At 41.9% G+C, this 26,106-nt stretch overlaps 1 long non-coding RNA gene across 2 annotated transcripts in view; it reads right to left on the bottom strand.

Moving 5' to 3' along the window:
* The window catches only part of LOC131481871 (uncharacterized), an 81,503-nt gene that overhangs the window by 40,022 nt on the left and 15,375 nt on the right, over positions 1-26,106 (bottom strand). For both annotated transcript variants that reach the window (XR_009246602.1, XR_009246601.1), the window contains exons 2-3: positions 5,834-5,988; positions 4,095-4,245 (exon numbers count right to left, since the gene is read on the bottom strand). This is a non-coding gene — a long non-coding RNA (uncharacterized LOC131481871). The remainder of the gene's footprint in view (positions 1-4,094; positions 4,246-5,833; positions 5,989-26,106) is intronic.

The following is a 26,106-nucleotide window of genomic DNA, read 5'->3' as shown; positions in this document are numbered from 1 at the left end:
AACAATGATCTCACTCACTTTCCTCTAATCCTTGACCCTTCCCACCCTGATCAACTACATAAACATTATCAAAAAATAAAATACAATAAAAAGAATCTGAAAACTCAGTCTGATGGAGAAACAAGGGGGGACCACAGAGATACAAGGTTCTTCAGAAAGCTTATGGAAAGTGGAGCTACCACTAATTTTATCTTGGTGCAAAACATGTTTCAAAAACATATTTAGTTTCATATTATACACTTCCACTAACTTTCTGAACATACTTCCCATACTAGAAGCATACATGCACGTAATTTCTCTAGTCTCAATTCTCAAATTAACATAAAACTCATTCCATAAAATTGTTCCTCATTGTTTCATAGTAATTGTCAAGTGTATTTCTTTTTTTTATTTGAATGATAACATTCAATCTTTAATGCATAAAAATATAAAGCATTCTTTCGTTAATATTTTCTAAATGAAGAGCCAATTACAGTGAGTTATAAAACAAAGTTGTGGTTAATAGCTAAGTATGAAAACATGGCTGATAAGAATTAATTTGCATATACAATCTTAATTAACATTTCTTTTATTCAAAATGAGTCATTTGCATATAATTTTGAAGATATTTATTTTATGACATGTTTTCGTTTTATGAAAGCTCCAATATTTATAAATACCACAATCACTCCAAGCAGTTATTTCTGAGATAATCAGGATGATATAATGCTAGCTCAAAGATTGTGGCACCTTTTGTTTTCACTGGTCGTCATTACTGTGTGTATGAGGTGTATTTTCAAAGATAGAGGTAAAACATTGCTTTGACTATCAGAAAATCTCCAGGGTACAGAAAGGTTGGGGTGTTTTGCAAAGGAGGAAAGCACCCCAACTGTTCTGATTGATGTCTTAGCTGGCATGAGAAGTGACACACCTGTGGGCAGCATCTCCGATTGAGTCTGACACTCAATGCCCCTCGCAAAATACTGCCTGGCAATGCTCTCATGGCAAGCTCCTAATTCCCATCTCCCACCCCTTTCCCTGCAACATTCGCGAAGCCCCAGAACTTGGGGAAACAGTGATACTTCTTGGTCCAGATTCATCAGCACCTGGGGTGAGAGACATCTTGGTGCTTCCTCTATCACTCTCATCCACCACGTTCTCAGGAGCTCGTCAGCCACTTGTTCTAGCCAGGCAAGTCACCGAGTCCTGCCCAAAAACCTCTGGGGCCCCATCTCTTTGCTCCCATGTCACATGTGAACACCTTAGGCTGACTCCAAAGGCCATCTGTAATTTGGTCCCACCTTACCCAACCACACTGGTCTCACTGATGCCCACCCGGTGGCATCCCTTCTTTGGTCCCCACTGGGCTCCTCCCTCCTCCCTGTCACATTCAAGGGCTCCCAAATTCCCAAACTCATAGACTCCACTCAATATTCCCCCAGCTCATATGGACTGCTGGTTTCTGCCTTCGTAATTCTGTCTGTATTCAGTAGTTTAGAGTCTCATTAGAACTTAATGTCCTTTGATTGCCTCATGTGTTCATTTTAGTCTCCTATATACATTCATGGTAAGAATGACTTCCGTGATCAATACTTATTTGCTAACCCCCCACTTGCCTTTCCTCCTGTGCTAAGCACATAACAGCTGTTCAATAATTCATGGAATCTTAGAATCGGGGTGTTTTAATCCAGGAAATAAACACTGCTGTATTCAACAGGTACCCACAGACTTGGTCCCTTCTTGTTGGCTTCCTTCCCTCCTTCCTTTTTGCTTCCCACTTTTCCCCTTCTTCCCTTCCCACCTTACTATATTTACTCAGAACTCATATGTGTGCACTCAGAACTTTTAGTCATTTATTTCAGTCAACAAACATTCTGCAGCACCTACTGGAGCCTGAACTCTGCTCATCTCGGGACAAAAAGGTAACCAAAACCTAGTTCAGTCTCATGGCCACAAACACAGTGCCAGGTAAAGAGAACAGTACCAGAGGATGGTTTGGGATTGCAGAGAGAGAGAGAGAGAGAGAGAGAGAGAGAGAGAGAGAGAGAGAGAGAGGAAAGTGCCCAACACCACTGAGCATCTGTTTCCAGGGCTTCTGAGGGCAGAGCAGCTCAGTACGAAGGCACACCAGTGTTGGCTGAATGGTAGGATCTCCATCTTCTCAGGGCACAAATGACTAAAGTTGACTTAAAAATCACACAGGATGTTTGCAAATTATATACCAGTTGTGCCCAAACAGTTCGTTGCTAAGAATATTCCTTGGGACTTTGGAACCCCTTTTTCTAATTCAAACAAAGTTTTTGCATAGTGTGTTTATGTCCCAGGACTAGCACACAAAAGCCTGTTATTTCGACTATGTACCTAAAGTTTGGCATAGTATAATATTAATACCATAGGCTCTAACCATATGTAAACAGATTTGCTCAGAAAGCGATAGGGTTTCAACTTTGCACATTGGCGCCACGGCATCCTGCCCCTCCCACCTGCCTTCCAGGTGTCCCGTGAAGGACGTGACAGTCTCTGAAGCTTTTATGGTGACCCAGGATCCCCAGCTTAGGATCAAAGTTTCAAGGCGTCATAAGAAGATGGAAGATTGAGATTTCTATCAGACTAAGCCTTTCTCTGTGGCACAAGCATCACACATGGGTGCTGGTTTGTGTCTTGGTTTCTCCTCTTCTGATTGAACTCCCTGCCTATGATCTGGAAAAGCAGTGGAGGATGGTTTAGGTCCTTGAGCCCCTGCACGCATACCGGAGACCCTGGAGGAGGCTCCAGACCGTCTCTGCGCTGGCTGTTGCGGCCATTTTGGGGAGTGAACCAGTGGGTGGAAGATCTTGTCTCACTGTCTCTCTGTAGCTCTGCCTTTCAAATAAAAATAAGATAATAATACTTTTTCTAAAAAAAAAAAAAGCGCTGTGCACCACAGCTACATTTTCTTACTCTAAAATGTGTATAGTTATGCTGGAAAGAATTGGGGACCATTTTCCTGGTGGTAGAAGCCATTACGAGATGCCCTTTGGCCCCCCAGCTTCCACAGTTGCTAAGACAGTTCATTCCTTCCTGGGTGGTTGTGGGGTTCAGAGTGACATATCCAAAGCACAGACCTGAGTGCTGAGGAGAACCTGGAGTAAAGGAGTTTAGTGTTCACTGGGAGTTCTCTATTCTCATTACACACTAACTAGACACTATTAGATATTAGCATCCATGAGAACTACTTTGTTGATGATCACTTTAATTTCCACAGCAGCCCAGTGCACTCTCATAACCAATTTATGGGTGAGAAACTGCGACTTCGAAGATGAAGAAAAGTGTTCACTTCGGCAGCACATATACTAAAATTGGAAGATGAAGAAAAGTCACCCAGTATATAAGTAGGAAAACTGAGAATATACTGAATATCTCAGGCCAGAGTTTGGCACTCTGATTTTTGCCACAGAAGGGCAGAGCGTTTGAAATAAGGTAACTTTTGTCTCTTCTGCCGCCACTGCTCTGGTATCAGACTTGCAGTTTGGGTGGCTTGACTTCCAGAAACTTCCCCCTCCTCCTGACCTTGCAGATGCCTTCTGTCTGTGATGCTGACAGTAAAGGCAGCTCAGTGTAGAGCTTTCACGCCCTTCCTTCATCTTCAAGTTCAAACATGGAAGAGGAAGACTCAAAGATGATGAAAGTCAGCTGGAGGTTATTCCCAAACACCACTCTCTAGAGCAAGAACTTCTTATTCTAGCAAAATGTCTGCCCCAGGCTACAAAGGGGACTGGACTCTAGAACAGAGCGGAGTGGCTGTGGGTGGGTTTGAATAAGGCTTGGGGAAGGAGGAAGTGGGATTGGGTGGCCTCTCTCTCTATTTCTCTCTCATTTCCTCTCCTATCTGGGAGGGCCTCTTGCTTAGCCCCAGACGCTGAGAACTGGCAGCAGCGACCACCAAGAGGTGAGAGCAAGGGGCTTTGAGCCCAGGGAACTGCATTTGCCTGCACTATTACTTTTTTTATTTTCAACAAAATTCAAATGATCTGTTTAACTTTCAAAAAAAAAAAAAAGTAATGATACAAAAACCCAGTAGAAAAACCAGCAGGGCTCTTAATCTAGATAATACTTCTCATTTATTTTGAACTCACCCAAAGAGTAGAATTTGTGGTCCTCTCAGCTGCCCACTCATCATTTGTGGGTTTATGTTAACTTCAGATCTGAAGGATAATCTTAGATTTAGATTGCCCTGAGTTCATGAATATAAAATACATCAGCCATGTTTTTACTTCTGCTACAGACCTAAAACACAAATTAGGACAAAATTAGTTTTGAAAAAAAGGTCGAAAGCTTAAGAATCAGCATTTCACTGTTTTTTCAGTTGACTTGATTCCCAACCTACTTTCTTCTTTCCTCTTCCCCCCCGACCCTTACCTAACTGCTTCCCTCCCGCCCACCCTCTCTCTCTGGCTCTCTCAGCTTTCCTGCCCCATCCTGTCTCTTGGCAGAATATTGACAATTGTTTTGCCAACCAATAGAGAAATGAGCTGTCTTGGGATCATTAAGTATTATAACTGATAACAGCAAAAGAAGAACAGGGAATTTTATGCCCAACAAGAATCCCATCAAGGACTAAGATTCTTCACTCAGAGGAATCCTGAAGTGATCCTGGGAATCGTGGTCAGGTAACCTCCAATTCTGTGAAGTCTGGGACAGACTTTGGTGTGGGGAGAGAGAGGGTATTGAATGACTGCACAGAGTCATTTGTTCCCTGACTGGCCACTGGGCAGACTTTTGAAGGACAGGCTACCTCAGGATTGACATTTTGGGGGTTCCCCATCCCACATGTAGAAAGCATAAGGACAATCTTGGTTAGAACTACAGCCATTCCTGCCCTTCCCTGGAATGGCAAACAGAAGTAGTTTACAGAGGGTATCTGGGTGACTATGGTGTGGAACAAGCAGAGATGGTCCAGCTTTGGCCATATTTACTGTGAAATATCAGGACTCTCAAATCAAAAGAGTGAGACCTGCATAATGTCTATAACATCTGGAGTAGACTCAGCTAAGATTGATTGCTTGGCTGACTCATGTCATACTGTGCTGGGTGCCTTGGAACAGAAAAACTGGGCATTGCTTTCCTAAGGAATTTTATTCTGACAACACATCTCCCCAGTCTTGGCTTGTGAGGTCCCTGAGCAGAGCTGCTTCCAGTGATGACTCTAGGGAAATCAACAATGGGTGCCAACTGTAAGCTTGTTCCTTGAGTGAAACCCCATGTTTGCAATTGAAACTGAATCCACCACTTTACTTTGCTTAATGAATGGCAGGCAATGGTTAAAAAAGCAAAAAAAGGCTGAGGAAGGGAGGCAAGGAAAATACAAAATTAACAATCACAGGGACCACTTTGAGGCAAACTTCCTCCCCCAGCTTCTTGATTTGTGTATTCTACAGCTGCTTTCCCATTACCCAAAAGGTAATTAAGAGGTGATAATGATATGTATCCTCTCTTATCAAAGTCATTAACACGTTATTATTGTTGTGAGGCGGCTAGCTATTGCTTGGTCGGGGCTGACACTGCTTTAGGCGAAAAGTCTTTATTAGTCTATCAGGGATTTCAGCTGTGATCCAAGAGATTGCAGTTTAGGGATGAATTAGCAGGTTACATTCTCACGACTCTTGAACATCTTATTTCTCCAAACCTTGCAAGTTTCTGAGAAACCCCAGGACCATTCCGACTCTGAATCTGACCTACAACTCTCCTGTTTGCTCACTGTTCTCTGTGCATCAGGGGACAGAACTATCTCCCATCCTTCAAATTACACATGTCGTTTATGCAAAGACGTTGGCTCCAACTTCAGTGACCCCCGGTGCTGTGTGTTTGAACTTACCCTCCAAAAAAGATACAGTACTTCAGTGAACAAGTGGCTACCATGTTCAAATATCCAGTCAGATTGTAGTGACGTAATTAATCCAGTAAACGTTTTGGAAGAACATCAGTAGTTATCTGTTCATGTTGCATCTTCATTTTAAGTATTTCTACAAACTGAAGAGGAAAAACAGGGGAAAGACATTCAGGCTGCTTCTTAACTCTGTACTTCGTTACATTAGAAAATGGTTTTCCCAGATTTGTTGTCTACGTGGTTGACTAATGAGGGGCAGAAATGGATCTAATTTGTAGAACATGTCATCTTACTAGCCTTAGTAATCAAAGTTATGGCAACTTAATATTTTTAAAAATAGGTGCAAATTTATTAGAATGAACACACACATTTAAAAAAATCAATATTACTAAAAGGTTTTAACAAAGGGGAAAAAACACAATCTTTTGGGTCATTTCTCTTTATCACTAGAAATATTTCTGGATGAAACTACTTCTCAATTAATTTTAATTTTCTTCTGGGATTAATTTCCATAGTTTTAAATAATGTACATGTCCAAAAAAATAAAAAATAAAAAATAAAATAAAGCATGTGTCCTACTGGACTATGGTTTAGCAACTGTGGGTAAGGCTTTAAGTCTCCTAGTCCTCAATACTGTTTCCTCTTGCTCCCAGTTTTGACTAAATCAATATTCCAGGTTTATATTATTATAGCTATATAAATAATGTTCTCCACTGAACTAATGCTACACTATAATTACTTTTCCTTTCTTGTACAACTTTTTGTTTTTCTTGGAGTTAACAATTGCCTTGCTTTTTCACCACTCTGGCTTTGTATGCAACTGTCTTTAAGTCCTGCCACAATTTCTAACAGTCTCTCGGAGTTTCCACACACTGCTGTATAACATATAAATTTATCACTCTCTTTATGGGGTGGCTTTTTTCCTTCCCAATGTGTACTAGCTTATTGGTTTTCCATTGGGCTATGATATCACTAATGTCCTAGGATTTTTAAATAAAGCACATATTCTACTAGACTATTATAGTGATTAAGGGTGAGGATTTAAGTTTCCTAGCTCTCAATACTGTTTCCTCTTGCTCCCAAATTTGGCTGAATCAATATTCAGGCACATCTCTCAGTCATCATCCTAGTGACCCTCTTTACCTCCTTCTTGTGTTGGAGACTAGCCTACCTGGTTCCCATGTTTTTCCTCTTTGTCGTTTTATTCCCACATTTTAGTGGCACGCCCTTCCTGAGAAAGAGTGCATATGAGGTAAATTTACTGGGAATTTTCCTGCCTGAAAGTATCTTTATTCTACTTTTGAATTTGTTTGGCAGTTTGGCTGAGAATTGAATTCTAGTTTTAACATAATTCCTATCTGTATTTAAAGTAATGGAACCATTATCTTCCAGCTTTCAAGGTTTCTGTTTACAAGTTCAATGTGATTTTAATTCCCTGTCATTTTCATGTGAACATTGTGTTATATCTGGAGGTCTGAAATTTCAAAACGATGCTCCTTGGTCAAGTCTTTCCTTTCAGTTGTTCTTTTATTCTAAAAGCCTGTAAAATTTTCTTATACCGTAACTCTTGTTGTTTGTTTCCCTCCCACCTCCTTTAGCTTATGAAACAATCAGTCAGTTATTGGTCATTCTGGATCAATATCATTATCTAATATCATCTCTTTTGGTTTTCTTATTTATTTTTTACTTTCCTAAAGATCTAATTCCTTACTGATATTTGAGAAAGCAGCAAAAGACGGCCAAAGTACTTAGGACCCTACCATCCACATGAACAACCTAGATAGAGTTCCAGACCCCTGTATCTGGCCTGGCCCAACCCTAGCCATTGTGGCAATTTGAGTAGTAAATCTCTAGATGGAAGTTCTTTCTCTATTTTTCCATCTCTCTCCCTAAGCTTTTCAAATAAATCTTTTTAAAATAGTAACAATAAATGAGCAAGACAGGTAAACTCCTGGGGGCAGCAGTTTTTGATAGGATGTGGGTACAGAACTAATGGTAGATATCTTTTTCCCTTCTGTCGCCACCAAGGCACCCAACCCTCTCAAGTGCTGAGACCATGTGTTACTCTTGGTAGCCCCAAACTTGGTGTAGTGCTGGGCCTGAAGTTGGCTCTTCATGCATGTGTACTGAATGAATGGGTAAATAAAGGAAGTCCAAATTCCACAGGTTGAGGTATTTTCTTACTAGATGAATCACTGTTTGCTGTGCTCTTCCTTAATTATTGGCTGATATTAATAAACCCCCATTCTCTTCTGAACTCTTGGATCACTAATGGTGCTGAAAATATGACTCATTATCTTTGCATCCAGCCATGATTCTGTATGCTGCACAAACTGAGGCTCTTTCTCTTAGTTCAAGAGACCACCTGGCAATCTTTTCACATAGGAGACCCTCAAATGATAAGGGAGGCATGGTTTGGAGCCCCCTGCAATGAAAGTCAGAAGGCAAGAGGGAACAGGGATAGCAGTCCATGTCTGCAGCTTTCACCTACAAGCTGAAGTGTGGTGTCTCCAGCCATCTCCCCCCTTCACTAATTCATTTGTGAAGGCAGCAGACATATTTGGTTACACAATCCTTCATCATTGTCTAGCACAAGCAATTGTGCTGTAACAAGGGCTATTCGTAACACACAATTCCAGCCACAGTGCTGCTCTTACTGCAGCAATCAGGAAAATATTTGCCTCCACCTCTGTCTCCAACAGGACCAAAGCTCCCTGGAACAGATACCACCTTGGACCAGCACATAAGGCTCCAGTTGCTATAAATAGTAACACATGGTTTGCAATCTAGCACTGAATTTTAACATGCTTCTTTCGGTCATTTTTGTCTTCCTAATTAGCTTGGAAGTCCCTTGACCTCTAATAGTATGCATAACCCTTCCTTTATTCCATCATGTTCAGCACAATGCTTATCCCAAAGGAACCCACCAACCAATGGCCCCTTCTCTGTTAGTGTTCCCTGAATGCCCAGTAACATCTGGCTGTTAAACACCTTCTTCATTTTCTTTTTTGAGAGGCCGACATAGAATACAGAAAGACATCCCTGATCTTGGTTCACTCCCCAAATGCTCACAATAGCCACAGCTGGGCTGAGCTAAAGCTAGGATCCAGGATGGCAATCCACTTCTCCAAATGGGAGGCAGGGACCCAACAACTTGAGGCATTACTACTTTCTCAGAGAGTTTGCATTAGCATGGAGCTGGATCAGAAGCCAGAACTGGAACCCAGGCATAGCAACGTGGGACCCCTGGCTGACCCCCAGGCCAAACAGCCATGCTCCTGCCTTCACAGTGAAGATCAGGCCAGGATATTTTTAAAACTTTATTTTTATTTTTTTAAGGAATCAAGATGTGGGAATAGGGTAAGGACACAGACAGAGAATCATTAGCCAGGGTGAGGCAGAGAGGGCACATTCCAGGAAAGAGTAGAAAGGCCAATGGCAAAGGGGCACCTGGAGACTGAGGGACATGGAAAAACAGTGGAGACAACAGTGTAAGTGTTGCAGTGACTAGATACCCCAGTGGCAGTCAGCGGCAATCTAAGCTCAACCAGCAGCTGGACCTGCAACGGCAACCAGGTGGGAAGGGCAGTTCATTAGGAGATCAAGAGGTGAACCCAAAGAATGGCCCATCTTGGTGTAGGAGCAGGGTGGATTTCAAAGCTCAGACCTTCACCAGAGCCGCATCGGGCACGATTTTGTTTAAGAAGGTAAAGGCTATGGAATAGGACTGCACATGCATTAAGCTGGGAATGAACTCATTTCTGACTCAGTGAACTGCAACAACGTGGCATCCTATACATTCTACTAAAAATAGATTTGAGTATCCCCTAGACCTAACAGCTAGCAAATCCAGACCTCCACCAGTGGCACATCGGGTACCATTTCATACAGTGTAGCAAAGACTTTTTACTGGAGGGACAACAGTGAGCTGAGCATGCACTGAACTGAGAGCAAAGTTACTTACAACGCAGGATATTACACTGGTACCACAAGGAAAATAATATTGATTTTGGCATCCTATAGGTCAACATATGTCCAAATGTCCCTCAGATCTAATGGCCAGCATGTTCTGGCAAGATCAGCACCACCAACAACCTAGCTATTTAGGACACCTAGTGTCTCGCTAATCCTGGGAACTGCTCGAACAGGAAGTGGGAGAAAGGTTGTAAGACAACAGTGCAGCCCCAGCATGGCATCACAGGAGGTAGAGAATGGTGAGCCAAGAGCTGGGGCTATGGGGACCTTGGTGGAAGTCTAACATAGGAGCCCAGATCTGGAACTGGCTGGAGGGAGCGGCACAAATGGCTGCAAACAAAGAGCCGTGGGTACCAACTGAAACAAGTAAAATCAAATTGTAGACCTGAGGGTGACAGAGCTTGGAAACCTGCCCTAAGGAGACGAGCCTGGGAACCAGAAGTACAATGAAAATGAGCAAAAGAAACAGAGGCACAATGAATATTACTGAAGACTACCCTGTAAAAGACAAAAGTCTTGGCCAACTTCAGAGTTACCCGAGGGAGACATCAAGAAAATGAGGAGTACAGAATTCAGAAAACTCGTTATAAAGCTTCTTATCAATAACAAGAAGCACATAAAGGAGTTCAAGGAATTTAAGGAATATATCACATAGGAAATAGCAACACTGAAACAAAATCAAGCAGAATTATTGGAAATGAAGAATGCAATAGAGCAAATGAAAACTTCAGAGGAAAAATTCAATAATGGAATGAATGAGGCAGAAGAAAGTGTCAGAACTGTGACAAGATATTTCTTGTCACAATGGGGAAACTATCAAAAAGCTGGAAGCAGAGCTGGGTCAAGTTACATAAAGTATTCAAAAATTAAGAGAGACTACTAAAATGCTAAATGTAAGAGTTATGGGAGTTCCATAAGGCACAGAAAGAGAAGCTGGGTTTAAAATGTATTAAATGAATTAATAAAGGAAAACTTGCCTAACCCGGAGAAAGAATTGGGAAACAACATCAATGAGGGGACTCCCATTAGGATTGACCAAAAGTGATATTCACAATACATAATGAAGGTCTCTTCAATTGTACATAAGGAAAAGATCCTTAAATGTGCTTGTGAAAAAAATCAATTGACAGGGCCCGGTGCCATGGCCTAGCGGCTAAGGTCCTCGCCTTGAACGCGCCTGGATCCCATATGGGTGCTGGTTCTAATCCTGGCAGCTCCACTTCCCATCCAGCTCCCTGCTTGTGGCCTGGGAAAGCAGTCGAGGACGGCCCAAAGACTTGGGACCCTGCACCCACGTGGGAGACCTGGAGGAGGTTCCTGGCTCCTGGCTTCGGATCAGCGCAGCACCGGCTGTTGTGCTCACTTGGGGAGTGAATCATCAGACGGAAGATCTTCCTCTCTGTCTCTCCTCCTCTGTGTATATTGACTTTGCAATAAAAATAAATAAATCTTTAAAAAAAAAAACAATTGACATATAAGATTCACAACTGATCTCTCACAGGAAACCCTACAGCCCAGAAGAGATGGAGCAACATATTTCAGACCATCAAAGCCTTCTTTTGTCTTTGAAAATGAGATAAAATTCTCCCACAGTAAAGAAAACTTAAAGGAATACGCCTCTTCCAAACCTGCCCTACAAATGACACTTTAAGATGTCCTCTTATCAGAGAAAACGAATAGCACCAACCAAAGCCAAAGGGAAATGTGAAGAACATGCCAGTAAAATAACAACAGAAGACTAAATCAAACAATGAACAACCCATTGCTAAAATGACTGGACCAAATCGCCACTATTCATATTAACCCTGAATGTAAATGACTTAAACTCATCAAGCAAATGTCATAGATTATTAGACTGGAATAAAAATAATCTATCTGTTGCCTACAGGAGACCTATTTCACCAACAAAGATCAGCAGAAACTGTATCTCATGGATTTTAATGTTTTTGTTTTTAATTTCTTCAAAATTTTTTCTCATATTAAATTCTTCAGTGACATCGATCATATGGTAGTATCATTTTTTTTTTCAACAAGGTTCTTGATTTTTTTTTCATTTCTTTAGCAACACATTGGACATTCAGTGGCATGTTGTTTAACTTCATGGCATTGTAAATTTATGCTTTTCTTCCTGTTGTTGATCTTGTTTTATGGCTTTTAACTTAGGGTGAAGTGTAATGACTATGTAGTGGAGCCCATCACATCCAGGTGTGAGGACACAACGTAGTATGCATCTCTACTAACAGGTCAAAGATCAAAGATGGACGCCCAATGAAACTGTTGGATGTATCTTGACAACAGGATGTTTGACTCTCTTCCATTGTCCATGCCCGCAATGATAGACTTATGACTATTTATGAAGAATTATATTATTGTAATGATATGGGGGAAATCAGTGTGAGGAGGAGGGGTTTTAGGTAACTGTATTATAAAACAATACTAATAAGAAAAAAAAATCAGGCCAGACGTCCTTTGGGTTGAAGATCTTCCCAATCCTTTAGGAATAACAGATACAGTGTGTGTTCTCCAGATTACAGGGTTTCAAACAGAAGGATTTAACATAAAATTTAAAGTAGACATTTTAAAGTTGCTCAGAAATTCTTCAGGTTGTTACAACACCACAGCATGGTTGAGAAACACAAGGGTAGATGAAGAAGTTGTCCCTGAAGAGACAGAGATCTACATATTCGCGGTATCAGCGATGCACACAGGTTTGACAGGGTGTGCTCCGGGGGCTGGGGGTTGTCAAGGCAGAACCTGCCTGGCCCAAGGCAGCCTGGGGCAGTGCCAACTGCCCAGGGCCTTCATATCCCAGGAACCTCTCAGCCAGTGTCTCCCCCTGCTGCTCAGTGTGGAGCTTCAGATTCCCTGAGGCTTTAAGTACCCCAGTACCCCAACCACACAGTCAGAGCCCACAGCTCCACCTCCAAGGCATGCCCTGTTGCAGTATGAGATGCAGTGCCTTGGCATTCCCATCACAACGAGAGCACAGGCTACACAGCAGCTGTGTTTCAAAAACCCAGCAGTCAGCTGAGGGTTCTGCTCATGGACTTTCGGACATGAAATCTCCAATAGCTCCATGCCAGTTTGTGTTCAGGGTTTTGCCAGCTTTGGTCTCTTGGACCACATTACTGTTCTCCATATTGGTTCTATTATTGTCTTCTCTGACTAACTAAATGATTTGCAAAGGAGTCAGCCGCGATTGGGTTGTTCCAGAAGACACTTCCTTGTAGATCTCACTGCAGTTGTGGGTAAGGTACCTGATACATGACTCTTCCAGCAATCACTGTGAGATTTATCATGGTTTTTGCTTGTGCACTTGGCAGCCTAGGTTTACATTTGGGAGCCTTCTGGTGTCTGCTTTTCATCTTGCCTGTCAGAGAGGAGATGTGGTTTTTATGAGGATTGGGTTGCTGAAGTGATTATAATTCATTCCAAAATTTTTGCCACCTGTAAACCCATTAAAACATACTGCACTTGAGGGCCAGCACAGTAAGCTAATCCTTCATCTGTGGTGCCAGCATCTCTTAGAGTTGCCAGTTCAAGTCTTGGCTGCTCCACTTCCAACCCTGCTTCTGGCTAATGGCCTAAGAAAGCAACCAAAGATTGGCCAAGTACATGGGACTTTGCATCCACATGGGAGACCAAGAGGGAGCTCCTGGCTCCCATGCGATTGGCCTAGGTCTTGCTACTGTACCCAGTTGGCGTGTGAAACAGTGGATAGAAGATATCACCCTCTGTGTTTCCCACTCTCTCTTTGTTACACTTTCAAGTAAAATAAAATGAATCTTCAACACACACACACACACACAATTACTGTGTAACATTTTCAAGTAAAATAAAATATTCAACACACACACAGGTTACTCTAGCTCTTTCTATTTAAGCGGGTTTTCTTCTTGTTGTCGTTGCTTTTTTTTTTAAGATTTTTTTTTTTTTTAACTTGCAAGGCATAGCAGCAAAAAAAAAAAAAGGTGGGGGGAGCCAGAGACAGAGTTCTATTCACTGGTTCACTCTCCAGATGGCCACAGCAGCCAGTGCTTGGCCAGGTTAAAACTAGAATCTTACAACTACATCTGGATCTCCCACATGGGTTCAAACACCCAAGGACTATCTTTTTCTACCTTCCCAGGTACATTAGCAGGAAGCTGGATCCAAAGTGGAGCATCTTGGACTCCAGTATGGGATGCTGGCACTCCCAAGATGGTGGGTGTGGGATGAATTCTCAGGCCAGTATACAGACATTTGCATGCTTTAAATCTTTTTTCTTAAAAATTAAACTGACATTTATATTTGCAGTGTCTTTCATTAGATTCTATAAATTCGGTTTTAGTTGGAGACGTTAGAAAATGTGAAGCCTTAATGTGACCTTGAAATAGAAATATAATAGTTGCAAGTCCCTTGGTGTCCAGCAATATTTCTGAGAGCAGTTTGCCCTGACAGTAACGATGCCAAATGGTTCAGTGAGAAGGCTGCTGAACTATAGATCTTTTGCGTTCTGTAGTTCAGTTAGCACAGACTGCAGCTCTCAGCTTCTTTGGGCCTCATGCTATCTATAACCAGACACAATTAAAAGATTAAAGAGACATTTGGAAACATGGGGTTGGTCACTTTTTAATCAGGGAGATTGATTTTCCAATTCTAACGTGAAGATGGGATTCTAAATAATTAATAGGGCAGAAATCAGTAGTTTGTCACAACTTGACTAAAAGAATAAAACTAGGGGAAGAGAAGAACATGGCTATTTTTCCCCTCTCTTCCTCTGATTGACTTACTAAGGGATTTACAAAGGAGTAAGCCGTGATAAGATTGTCACAGATGAGACATTTCCCAGCCCATGTATCTCAGTTGCAAGAACAAAGATTAGCACCATCCTCTCTCCCTCGGGCAGCAGGAGATCTGGATGTTTGTCTTCGGCACACAGCAATGTCCTATACAGACCAGCCAGGGTCAAGTCAGATACAGCAAGTATCAAACAAGGAAACAGGCTTGGAGCCCAGCAGCCCAGCAGCCCAGAGATGCCATTGATCCGAGTCAGAAAGAGCAGAGGACGGTGTAAGGTTCCATGGTGCTGAGTCATGGCACCTGCAGTACTGATACAAAGGAGTCTTTTTAGCATCAGTGGTCCCGGTAGGTATTCATAAGAAAACACAGAATCTGCATCCAGGAGTCTCGCCTGGATTGGGACTCAGAGCTCAGAAAAAAGCCTGCTGATGCTAGAGGAGAATCACCCTCAGAGGGTAGGGTGGGCTTGGGTTCAGTAAGCACTGACAGGTTTCTTCCATTCCCAGCTCAGGCTTCTGGTACCCTAGTCAAGTTGGAAGACCTAACCTGAATCCAGGAGTGCCTGGGTAATGAGGCCGCCCTGGGCCTTGGAGGGTGATTAGCAGTATCACTTGGCCTCAACCCACTTGACACTGGTAGAACTCCATCTCCCAACCCCATACGCAACAACCCCCAATGTCTCCAGATGTTGCCAATAGCTTCTCAGAGAATAGGGCAGAATTACACAGAGTAGAAAAATTATTGTCTTAAAGAAACTTGGTTTTTTTTAAGACTTATTTATTTTTATCACAAAGCCAGATATACAGAGAGGAGGAGAGACACAGAGGAAGATCTTCTGTAAAATGACTCACTCCCCAAGTGAGTGCAATGGCCGGTGCTGTGCCATCTGGAGCCAGGAGCCAGGAACCTCCTCCAGGTCTCCCACGCGGGTGCAGGGTCCCAAGGCTTTGGGCCGTCCTCGACTGCTTTCCCAGGCCACAAGCAGGGAGCTGGATGGGAAGTGGAGCTGCCAGGATTGGACCCGGTGCCCATATGGGATCCCGGCGCATTCAAGGCGAGGACTTTAGCCGCTAGGTCACGGCACTGGGCCCAAAACATGTCATTCGTATTGAATTAGGCCAACCTCAAATCAGGTCTGTGCTTATTTTTAAAAATCAATTAAACATACAATTGTTTGTGTGTTTTAAGGTTTATTTATGTTCATTAAAAAGGCAGATTTACAGAGAGAAGGAGAGACAGAAAGATCTCCCACCTGCTGATCTACTTGTGAAGTGGCCACAACAGCCGATGCTGAGCTGATCCAAAGCCAGGGGCTTCAGGCTTCTTCCGAGTCTTTAACACAGGTGCAGGGTCCCAAGGTTTTCCAAGCCCATAAGCATTGAGCTGGATGGGAAGTGGAGCAGCCAGACAAAAACCGGCACCCATACGGGATGCTGCACTTGGAGGTGGAGGATTAGCCAGTTGAGCCAGTATACCGGCCCCAATCTGTGGTTGTTTGTTAAGCTCTCCTATAAATAAATAGTAAGACCATATCAAGCATGTGCTCAGGGTTCCAACCATCCTGGAATCATCCTCTCATAATTGGTTCCTATTCCACATGTACCGGTGTTGTAACAAAAATCCTTAATAAAACTGTCAGTACACAAGGTTTTACGCTAACACCTTTATTTCAACTCTCTTCCCTTTGTGTGGTGCTCTCTCTCACCCTGCTGGCCCACCAACTGGACTTAAATCTGATATTTCTTTGCAGAATGTCTTCCAGAAAGTAATGCTTATTACAAAGAGGTGATTCACTCAAGGTGAAGTCCCAGGCACCAGGGCCAGGGTGACCTGGGGGAGATTTCTGCTCGGAGATGCCTAACCTGCCCTTCATTCATCCTGGCCCAGGCTACCCAACCCTTCTAATTCATGTGGTTGACTCTACTACGGAAAAGCCTGTTGCTAGCATCCATTAACAACTGGCAATAATTGCAAGTTTTTTGTGGGTTTTGCTGGGAAACAAATCTAGTTCTGAAAGGAAAAAAAAAAAGGCAGCGGAGGGGGGGGGGAGCTTTACGAAGAAATGAAAGCATTTTGCCCTAGGAACGGAATAAAAGCAATCAGTGGTTCTTACAGAGCTTTCTGCTCAAGTAATTTTGGTCAGGTTAAGTGTGTCAGTAAATTGAACCAAGTGCTACCATCACAGATTATGAAATACAGAGTCTAATTTTAATAAGGTTACCAGAAATGTGGGCGGTCTGGGTCAACATTGAGAGAAGTCTGGGTGAGTGAGAGCCGGAGAAAAATGAGTAAGACAAACACACCAACAATAACTTGTGGGGTAACCATAAAGAATCATTTACCTGAAAACGTTAGAACTAACAGCAAAATGTCTTATCTGCATTAGCGTAGTAAAGCACATGCATGTTTGATGGTCAAGGAAGTCTGTGTCAAACCCCTCCCACAGTTGCAGGTGCCTCTTGTTGTAGTGTTGTTCGCATAGCACCATGATTGTGTGGTTAGTTTCTGAAAACTCCGGAAAGACTGGAGTCAGTTTTAGCTTTTCCATTGACAAATTCCCTTAGCTGCAAAGTGGGTGGCACATTGTTGTCACTCAAATATTTGTTAAATACTAATTCAAGACATACAGAGGGATTTCAATAATTCATGGAAAATGCATAGCATGAAAAAGCTGGGCATGGATTTAAAAAAAAATCTTTGCACTCAAATAAATTCATCTTTAATTTCATTTTCCATGAACCGTTTGAGGTCTACTTGTATTATATATACACTATGTCTATAAAATGAGAATTGGATATAAAGGGTTCTATCATTGAAATTTTAATGTGCGTTGTAATAACTGAATTCCATTACAATGAATTCCTTATTTATTTGCTCAAATTTTTTTTCTAAGGGTCTTTTAAAGTTAAAATTCACAAAACACAGTATCACCATTTTAAAGTGCACACCAATGCAATGGTATTTAGTGCATTTACAGTGTGGGGGTGTGGGGTATTCATCACCTCTGTCCAATTTCAGATCATGTCTATCACCCCAAAAGGACACCGGTGCCTATTAATCATCCACTCCTCATCCCCTCTTCACCTTAGGCCCCTGCCACCACTAATCTTCTGTCTCAATGGATTTGCCCATTCCAATATTTCATATACGTGAAATCACACCAGTGTGTGACTTGTTTTGTCAATGAGGTTTTAAAATCTGAGACCTAGAAACTCTCTATTATGCTAAAACTTGTTATCAATCCTATTGCTGCGCGTAGCAACTGATTTAATCTGCAGCTCTTTCTTTCAACCACCTGCCTCTTCAACATGCGCAGAACTTGCTACGGGGCTATCCCTAGCTTTAGCAGAAGCCTTTGCAGTGCCATGGCCAAATCCAGACTTCATCCCCTTCCCATTCCCTCCCCCATGATTAGTCTTTTCCTCCATGTTTCTTGGGATAAAAGTATTTGTGATAAGTATTTCTGATAAGGGGAAAGCTGAGGGGACTCATGAAAGTCCATATAGTCATAAAAATTAAGGGGAAATCTGTGTAAGGACTTGTTCCCCAAATCTCAGAATCTTTATGAAGCTTAAAAATGTTGGTTTAAGGGATAAATAAATAGGAAGTTCCATTTTATGTAACAGATCGGATATGCACATAATTTGTTATGTCCGTGAAAAGACAAATAGCTTTAGGCTTTAGAAAAACATACAGACAATAAATCAATAACAGGTTGGGGAGAGGGCTTAACGCCCAAGAGTAATCACCATCCTCATAAGCAAAATGCCCCTGTTTGGGGCAGGGCACTGGGTTGACTGGGCTAAGGCAAGGGTCCCAGAGTGATGTTAAGTACAGCCTCCTCAATTGATTTTCTAGATTGTCTCGTCCTTACAAAATTTTCTAGAATTGCAGTCCCAGCTTCAGATTTTTCAGGGCTGGATTTTACTCACTGTACATAAATTTGCCCTTGAGTTACACATTAACATTTTTCTGACTTTGGGCTATTTCAGAAGTTGGAGGTGAAAAGGTTGACAGAGAAAGAAGAGAAAGCCATGGAAACCAATAAATTATTTTCCCTGCTGTCATTAACAGATTCAAACTTTGTCTTGAGGGAGCCAAGACTAAAATGTTCAAGTTATTTTAGTTTTTTAATAGTTCTGTTAATTACCAGAAAATATCTGATGGTTCCTTGAGAGTTTCAAAACTTTATACTTAACACCTTGCAGCAGAAAGAGTATTTTATTTTATGCTTTGCACTAAGCTTGCATTTTTAGATTTATAGATTTATAGATTTCCTAGTGCTTTATAACTAAAGCAGTATATATACCATACTATTGCAAACTTATTGCATTTAATTCAATCCCAAAGTTACTGTCTAAACTTGACTTGGTCCACAAATAGTTTATTGTCACCAGACTAATGATGATACATATAATTTAAAGTAGGACATGTCAAGGCTCCTCTGAATGAAACAAATGCAGGATAAGCCAGTGTTTCCTTCTGTCAACAGCAAAAGCAAATGGGTAGGTGAATGGACAAAGATCATGAAAACTAGTGCAGTGAGAATTACTTTCATAAGTGTAGATTTATTGAAGTGGGGAATGGGAAAAACAACAGAAGTTTTTATTTATGAAATTGAGGGCATACTAGGACTTTGTTGCTTCCAATTTGCAGAAATTTAGTGTAAAACTGAAAATAACATCAAGATTTTAGGCACCATGGAGAAACTATTAATCTGGGAATAACAGGCATTTGGCCAGTTGAATTAATAATTTTGAACAGGGACCACAATTTTCCTTGCAATGGCTGAAACCCAATTAGGTCTTTCCAAGTGGACTTGTAGCTTGTTCTTTCAGATTATGTGGTTTGGCATGATACAGAATGAATAAAAAATTTTTGATGGGGAAAATAACAATCAAAAGAAAATAATGTGATCAAGTAGCCAGAATGTAGCCAGCGTTAGTGGAAGGAGAAGGTACATTTGCTAGTCTAAAGACAAAACCTTAAAAGTTAAGGGTAGGACAGCCACTTGAGGAAAGACAACAAATCAAGCTAAATGTTTCTTAATTGTATACTTTTTTTTTTTTTTTGGATAGGAAATAATAACCCAGTAACATGTACTGATTTGAAATATGCTTTAGTTTTCACAGTCAGGTTTCCTATTCGGTTTGAGTGCATTTCTCTGTGTGGTGTGAGGTAGGGTTACAATTTCATTTTATTTTTCCATTGCTAAAGGAAATATTCTGGCAGAACAGCCTAGTGATTAAAAGCTGAGACTCTAGAGCCTAACTACTGGAAATTAAATCCTCTTACAAATTTCATGATGCCCAAGAAGTGCTTTTATTGCTCTGCACTTCACCTTTCTCAACTACAGAAGGGGATAAGGTATACTACACTATTTCATTAGTGCGTGTCTGCATTAAAATTCAAATCATAGAACTGTTACATGAACTGTGTCTGTACATTTTAAAATCCCGATACTATACATAGTAGGCACTGCTTGCTGACTATAACAAGATCTGGTTCCACGAATTCTCATATGAAGGACTATCTCATCATCTTACCCAACTGTATTTATTTTTAATGATAAACTGGGCTGATTACCCCATATCTTATCCAGAACACAGAACAGAACAGTTCACTTTTAAAATACCTTAAATATCCCTGGAAGGTTGGATGTTGAATGAGTGTATAGTTGTAGCCTCCAGTACAAAGAAGCAGACCATTTGGAGAAAGGCATTTTCAATCATTTACAGATATTCACACAATGAACGAGTCCAATGTGAAGCACATGCATTAGTTTCTGGGGCTGCCATAATAAAGATGCACAGATAGCGATACTTTACTCATTTCCAGAGGCTGGAATTCTGAGACCAGAGAGTTGGCAGTATAGGCTCCTTCTCAGAGCAGGGAAGGAATCTGCCCCAGCCCTCTCCTGGCTTGTAGATGGTCATCCTCTCCCCGACTTCATGTGTATCTGCAGTGCGATGAGCTGTGTCTCCCTAAAATTCCTCTGTAGAAATCCTATTCCTCAAGTGCTGATATGGGGTGGGGTTGGGGGAGGGGGGCATTCCTTCAAAAAGTTAGTGGAAAAATAGAATCTAAGTTTCTTTTGGTACAAATAACTTTGAAACCCATGCATAGTGCCAATATTTCAAGCAGCATGGCTCTCAAATTCATGCAGACGTTTAAACTCCCCAGTCCTAAGTTAATGGTATTAAGAGGGTGGAAACTCATCGCAATCATGCTATTTAGGAAGAGGGCTTGGTGTGAGGGTTTTAGTCATTGAGGAGAGTCTTTAGAAGGCAGTTCTCTTGAGCAGTTTGATTAGATAACCCAGAGTCAGGCTCAGCTGCTCTGGTTCCCAGCTTGCTTGTTATTGTTCCTTTCTGCCCACTCCCTCACTGCCACCCTCCAGCCTCATCAGAAGGCACAGCCAATGGAGCCGACCAGTCTTGGACTGTAACCTCCAAAATAACGAACCAAAACAAACTGCCTTCCTTCATAAGAATTTGTCTAGTATCTTATTGTGGTGATCAACGGCTAATATCTGTTGTACTTCTTTATACTATGCATTTTCCAAGAGCTTTTATAAGTCCTCAAATGTTTATTCTTTGGAAGATTGTTCCACAAAAGGTCATGAAGATGTGGCCTTTACAGTACAATTAGTGCTCTTAAAAGAAAAGTGCCACAGCGCTTCCTCTGCCTGCCCCTCACACCCCCAACTATTTCTCCCGTGTGAGGGCACAGCAAGTGTGCAGCTTCTTATAAGCCAGAAAGAGAGCCCTCATCAAGGATGAAATTAGCAGGCACCCTGATATTAACATTACTAGCCCTTAGAACTGTTGAGCCAATCTACATTGTTAAATGTCAATGTTTAATGTTGCTTAACAATGGCATGTTGTTACAGCTGCCCCACCAGACTAATGCAACGTTTTCTTCCCTATACATATGTGTGTTCTGTGTCCAAATTTTCCCTTTTCATAAGTACACCATCATATGGGGTTAGAACCCCATCCCTACCATGACCTCATTGTAGCTTGATTACTTCTATAAGTACAATCACAAAATAAGCACACATCCTGGGACACTGCTAGGTAAGACTTTAAGATACATTTTAGAGGGGGTAATATCACTCAACACAGAATAGCAGACAAAACAACCCAAGTGTGCTTACTGACCTTGAGAAATGCTGAGGAGATAAAGATAATTAAAGAGAAAAGAGACAAATGGAAGATCACAGGAATGGAGGAGTGAAGGATGGTGGGTGGGTGAGAAGGGATTGGCGGTGGTTGAAATTCACATGGCATACTGTGATACCAGGATCAGTTTCATGGGCATGAAACATGTACCAGAAGCACTTGGCTCCCGGTTCAACACTGTCACTGTCTTGATGGTCTCAGAGATTTCATCTTTGAACTTGACATTGTGCACATAAAGTCTAAAGGGACCATGGAGAATGCAACGGCATGTCTCATTGCTGCATTATTTACAATACAAATGCAGTTGACTTGCCACAGTGAGGTTGCATCCTGATAAACTCATCACAGGTTGAAAACACCACAAGTGGAAAATCCACTGAATGCCCCTAACCTCCCATGTATTTTGGCCCAGTACCTCAGTACACTGCAGAACAAGTGTGTTTGTGGAGGTTCCCTTGTAACTCTGGGGCTGCCTGAGAGGTGCACTCACTGGCATGGCCCAGCATCACTGGAGAGGATCGAAATGCATAGCTTTAGATTGGGAAAAGAGCCAAACCCAACTTCCAAACACAGTTTCTACTGAGTGTGTGGGGTTCTCCTATCATGGTCAAGTCCAAACCATTGCATGCTGGAACCTGTTGGCAATATGCAATACTCCATAGACAGATACTCAACCATGAGCATGGGAGTTTAGCAGGACTCCAAATGAGCTCAAGGAAAGTGTGTTCTGTTTACCACTGCAAGAGCAAGAGCCTGTAAGCCCACAGAGGACACCTTTTCCATTTAAGCTGAAACTTGCTTCACAAGGAGAAAGAAGGCAATGGTGTTCGAAGCAGAACGGTGACCAAAGCACAGTACCCTGTTCTTTCCTATTCGGACCTCTCTTGATAATAGCCAGCCACACAGGCTGAAAGTGACACGGAGGGAAGGAAAGAGGGAGGCTACCCACATTCCATTTGCTTTTAATCCTTTCTGAGTGATAAGTGGGGTAAGGCAGACAGTGTGGGTAACAAGAAAAATAAAAGCGCTTGAGATAGTTTGTGCAGCGTTTCTTCTGCTTTGGTAGGAATAAAACATGTAACCACCTATAAGCTATAAAACAGAAATTTGGGACCAGCACAGTGGCTTAGCAAACATTCTCCACCTGAGGCGCCCACACCCCATAGGCATATGAGTTTGTATCATGGCTGCTCCACTTCTGATCCAACTCCCTGTTTACGACCTGAGAAAGCACTGGAGGATGGCTCAAGTCTTTGGACCCCATCACCCATGTGGGAGACCTGGAGAGAAATTCCTGGCTCCAGGTTTCAGATTGGCCCAGCTCTGACCCTTGTGGCCACGTGGGGAGTGAATCAGTGAATAGAAGACCCCTCTCTGTGTGTCTCTCCTCTCTGTAAATAAAACTAAAGTAAAACTTCAAAAACACATAAATTCAATAAGAAGATTCCTCATGAGTTTAAAATCATCTAAAATATCAGTCTCATACAAACAGAATGTTAGAGTTCATGCTAACAACTTAAAATTTCAAGTTGTTTTTACTTAACAATACCAAATAGAAAATTTTTAAAAATCATGACTTCAAAGAGAAATCATGGAAGAAAGAAAAGACTTTTCTATTTTATGCCCTTGAGGGATGTCTTTTGTTTTTCTGCATTTAGAACGATGGGCCCTGCATCTTTCACTCTGCACTGACCACACACATTACACAGCTGACCCTGGTGGTAACAGAAGCCTGGATGCCACCTGGCAGGCAGAGAATGTTGGAAAGCCTGCCAATCCCTGTGTACTATGCCTGAAGAATTCTCTTCACTTTGCTAAGCCAAATAAGCAATCTGCTTTCCTGAAGTGTTTGTATCACTAAGTTACCCAGAGTTCCATTCTCTGTATCCAAAAGGACATGCAAAAAATGCAAAGTCCTTATCCAATAGAGGCAGAATCATCAAGAGGCTTATTTTCAGTTTTTATTCTTTTTGGTGCCATCTCCCTGCAGTCCCCAGTGGAGACCCAGCCTCTCATGCAGTTCTCATTAGTTGAGCCACAGAAAATTCCATGCAAAGATCTAATTCGCACTAACATACTCGCTCCTCCAAATGTCCTCTATCCATCCAGTGATGGGCTTCTTACTCTGGTGGTACTGCTGAGCTGGGACCTGTACAAACTGAAGCCCCATTAGGCAGGAGCTCAGCAAACTCAACCTTGATCTTGACAAGTCTCTCAACACTTTGGGCCTGGTGCCCTCCCTTGGTTGCTTTGGTTACAGGGTGTCCCAGTGTTTCCTGGAAAACTGAACCTCAATCTCCAGATTGTAGTGTGGCTCTTTCGGCTTACATCTATATGGTCCCCAACCCTGTGGATAGGTTCAGGTAGGAACCAGAGGTTAATTCATCCAGGGATGATACATCTTGATAAAGAAGTGAAGACAGTGATTAACTCTACACACCGTGTATTAGGACATTCAATTGTGGCAAGCCAGTGTAAAAACTGCTTTGAAGAGGATTCTGCTTATGTTAGCTCTAATAGTTTCAGGTAAGCAATTATCTGCATGCATGCCTGGAGAGTCAAGGTCACTGGGATGACAAGTCCTTAACTTAGGGAGCTTGAACAAAATATTTAGGAAACTTTCAGGATACATAGCAAGAAGCCTGAAGGTAATTTTAGAATTATTTGCCTCCTAATGTGAACTTAGTATTCTTAACCAGAAAAGACTAGGGTTGGTGCTTTCTGAAATCTGGCTTCAACTAATTAATACATGGTCACTAACTTCAACTAGGGAAGTAGGCAGGGGGTAGAAGGTGATGGCCTTAGGGAGATTTTGTCAAATGGATAATCAAAAAAAGCCATTCTTTGTGAGGTTGGAGTCATTAACTCTTCTAGCAACCAACTGAGAGAGCTATGTTTGGGCTTGTCTTGAAAATTACTTGCAAAAGGGATGAATAAAGAGGCTGCTCACACATCATAAGCAAGAAGCTGCATATGCTTGTGTCAAGACCTGACCCGAACACTGTTAATGCTTTCTGGTAGCTCTGTAGAAGTCCACCCAAGCTACAGCCAACACCTGTCACCACTAGGTTGGGCTCCAACTTGGTTACAACCTCTAAGTTATTGCTTAATTAAAATTTTTTAATCCAGAAAGAGTAATATTCAAATATTTGTTCTTAGATATGAAACCATTTAATCAGTAAACTTAAAAGGAAGCTCTTGCAGGGAAAGCTTACTATCTAGCTTAAAGCTAAAAATACAGCAGCTCATCCAATGCTGTCAGTTCTGTTGGTTCTTAATTATGTTGATGAATACCAGGGAGAGGGAATTCCAACAGTCATTGTACTGGGGGTACAATGGTCATTTGCTAACAGTCCCATAGCAAAGCACCACAAACTGGCTGGCTTACACCTTAATTATTTCTTGTCTTGCGCCTCTGAATGTTGGAAATTCAAAAGCAAGGTATCAGCATGACTAGTTCCTTAGGCAGGCTATGAGGGAAAAAACTACCTAGGCCTCCTGTCCTGGGCTGTATGTAGATGGTCCCCTCTCCCTGGATCTCTTCACATTGTCTACCCTCTGTGTGTGCTTTTGTATTCAACTTTCCCCTGTACATATGACACTGTTTATACTGTGTTGGAATGACCTCATTTTAATTTGATTACCTCTAGAAGGACCCCATCCGAAGTGAGGTCCCATTCTAACTTACTGGGCATTAGGACTCAAGAAAGGAAACTCAAGTCATGATGGTGGGAAAGACATTCACAATCATTTTAATGATCAGGGACATTAGTTCATAAAACAATTCCTAATTGATTAATTTTCTTCATTCAGAATAACTGAGGTTCCTGCGTTTAGAAATTGTGCTGAGGCCTATTTAGTCACTACTAAGAAGATGTCTTCAACAATGTCTTTAGAATTTACTCAAGACAACTTTTTAAAAAAGATTTATTTATTTTTAATTGAAGGTACATTTTACGGAGAGAAGGAGAGATGGGGAGAAAAGGTATTTGGTATGTTGGATCACTCCCCAAATGGTCACAATGACCAGAGTTGAGCTGATCCAAAGCTGGGAGTCAGGAGCTTCTTCCTGGTCTCCCATGTGGGCTCAGGGTTCCAAGGACTTGGGCCATCTTCCGTTACTTTTCCACACCATAAATAGAGAGCTGGATAGGAAATGGATAGGAAATGGAGCAGCCAATATGGAATGCCACCACCACAGGGTGAAGGTTTGGTGTGCTGTGTCACCACACAAGCCCTGAAAACAATTCTGATATGTTGCTTTGTTGAGATGCCACACTCTGGTGAGTGAGAGTTTTACCTCTTCCAGTGACAGTTTTG

Source organism: Ochotona princeps, chromosome 1, assembly GCF_030435755.1.
Source record: "Ochotona princeps isolate mOchPri1 chromosome 1, mOchPri1.hap1, whole genome shotgun sequence".
Classification (NCBI taxonomy): domain Eukaryota; kingdom Metazoa; phylum Chordata; class Mammalia; order Lagomorpha; family Ochotonidae; genus Ochotona; species Ochotona princeps.
Note: the sequence above shows the minus strand (reverse complement) of the source record. Positions and strands in the feature narration are given on the sequence as shown.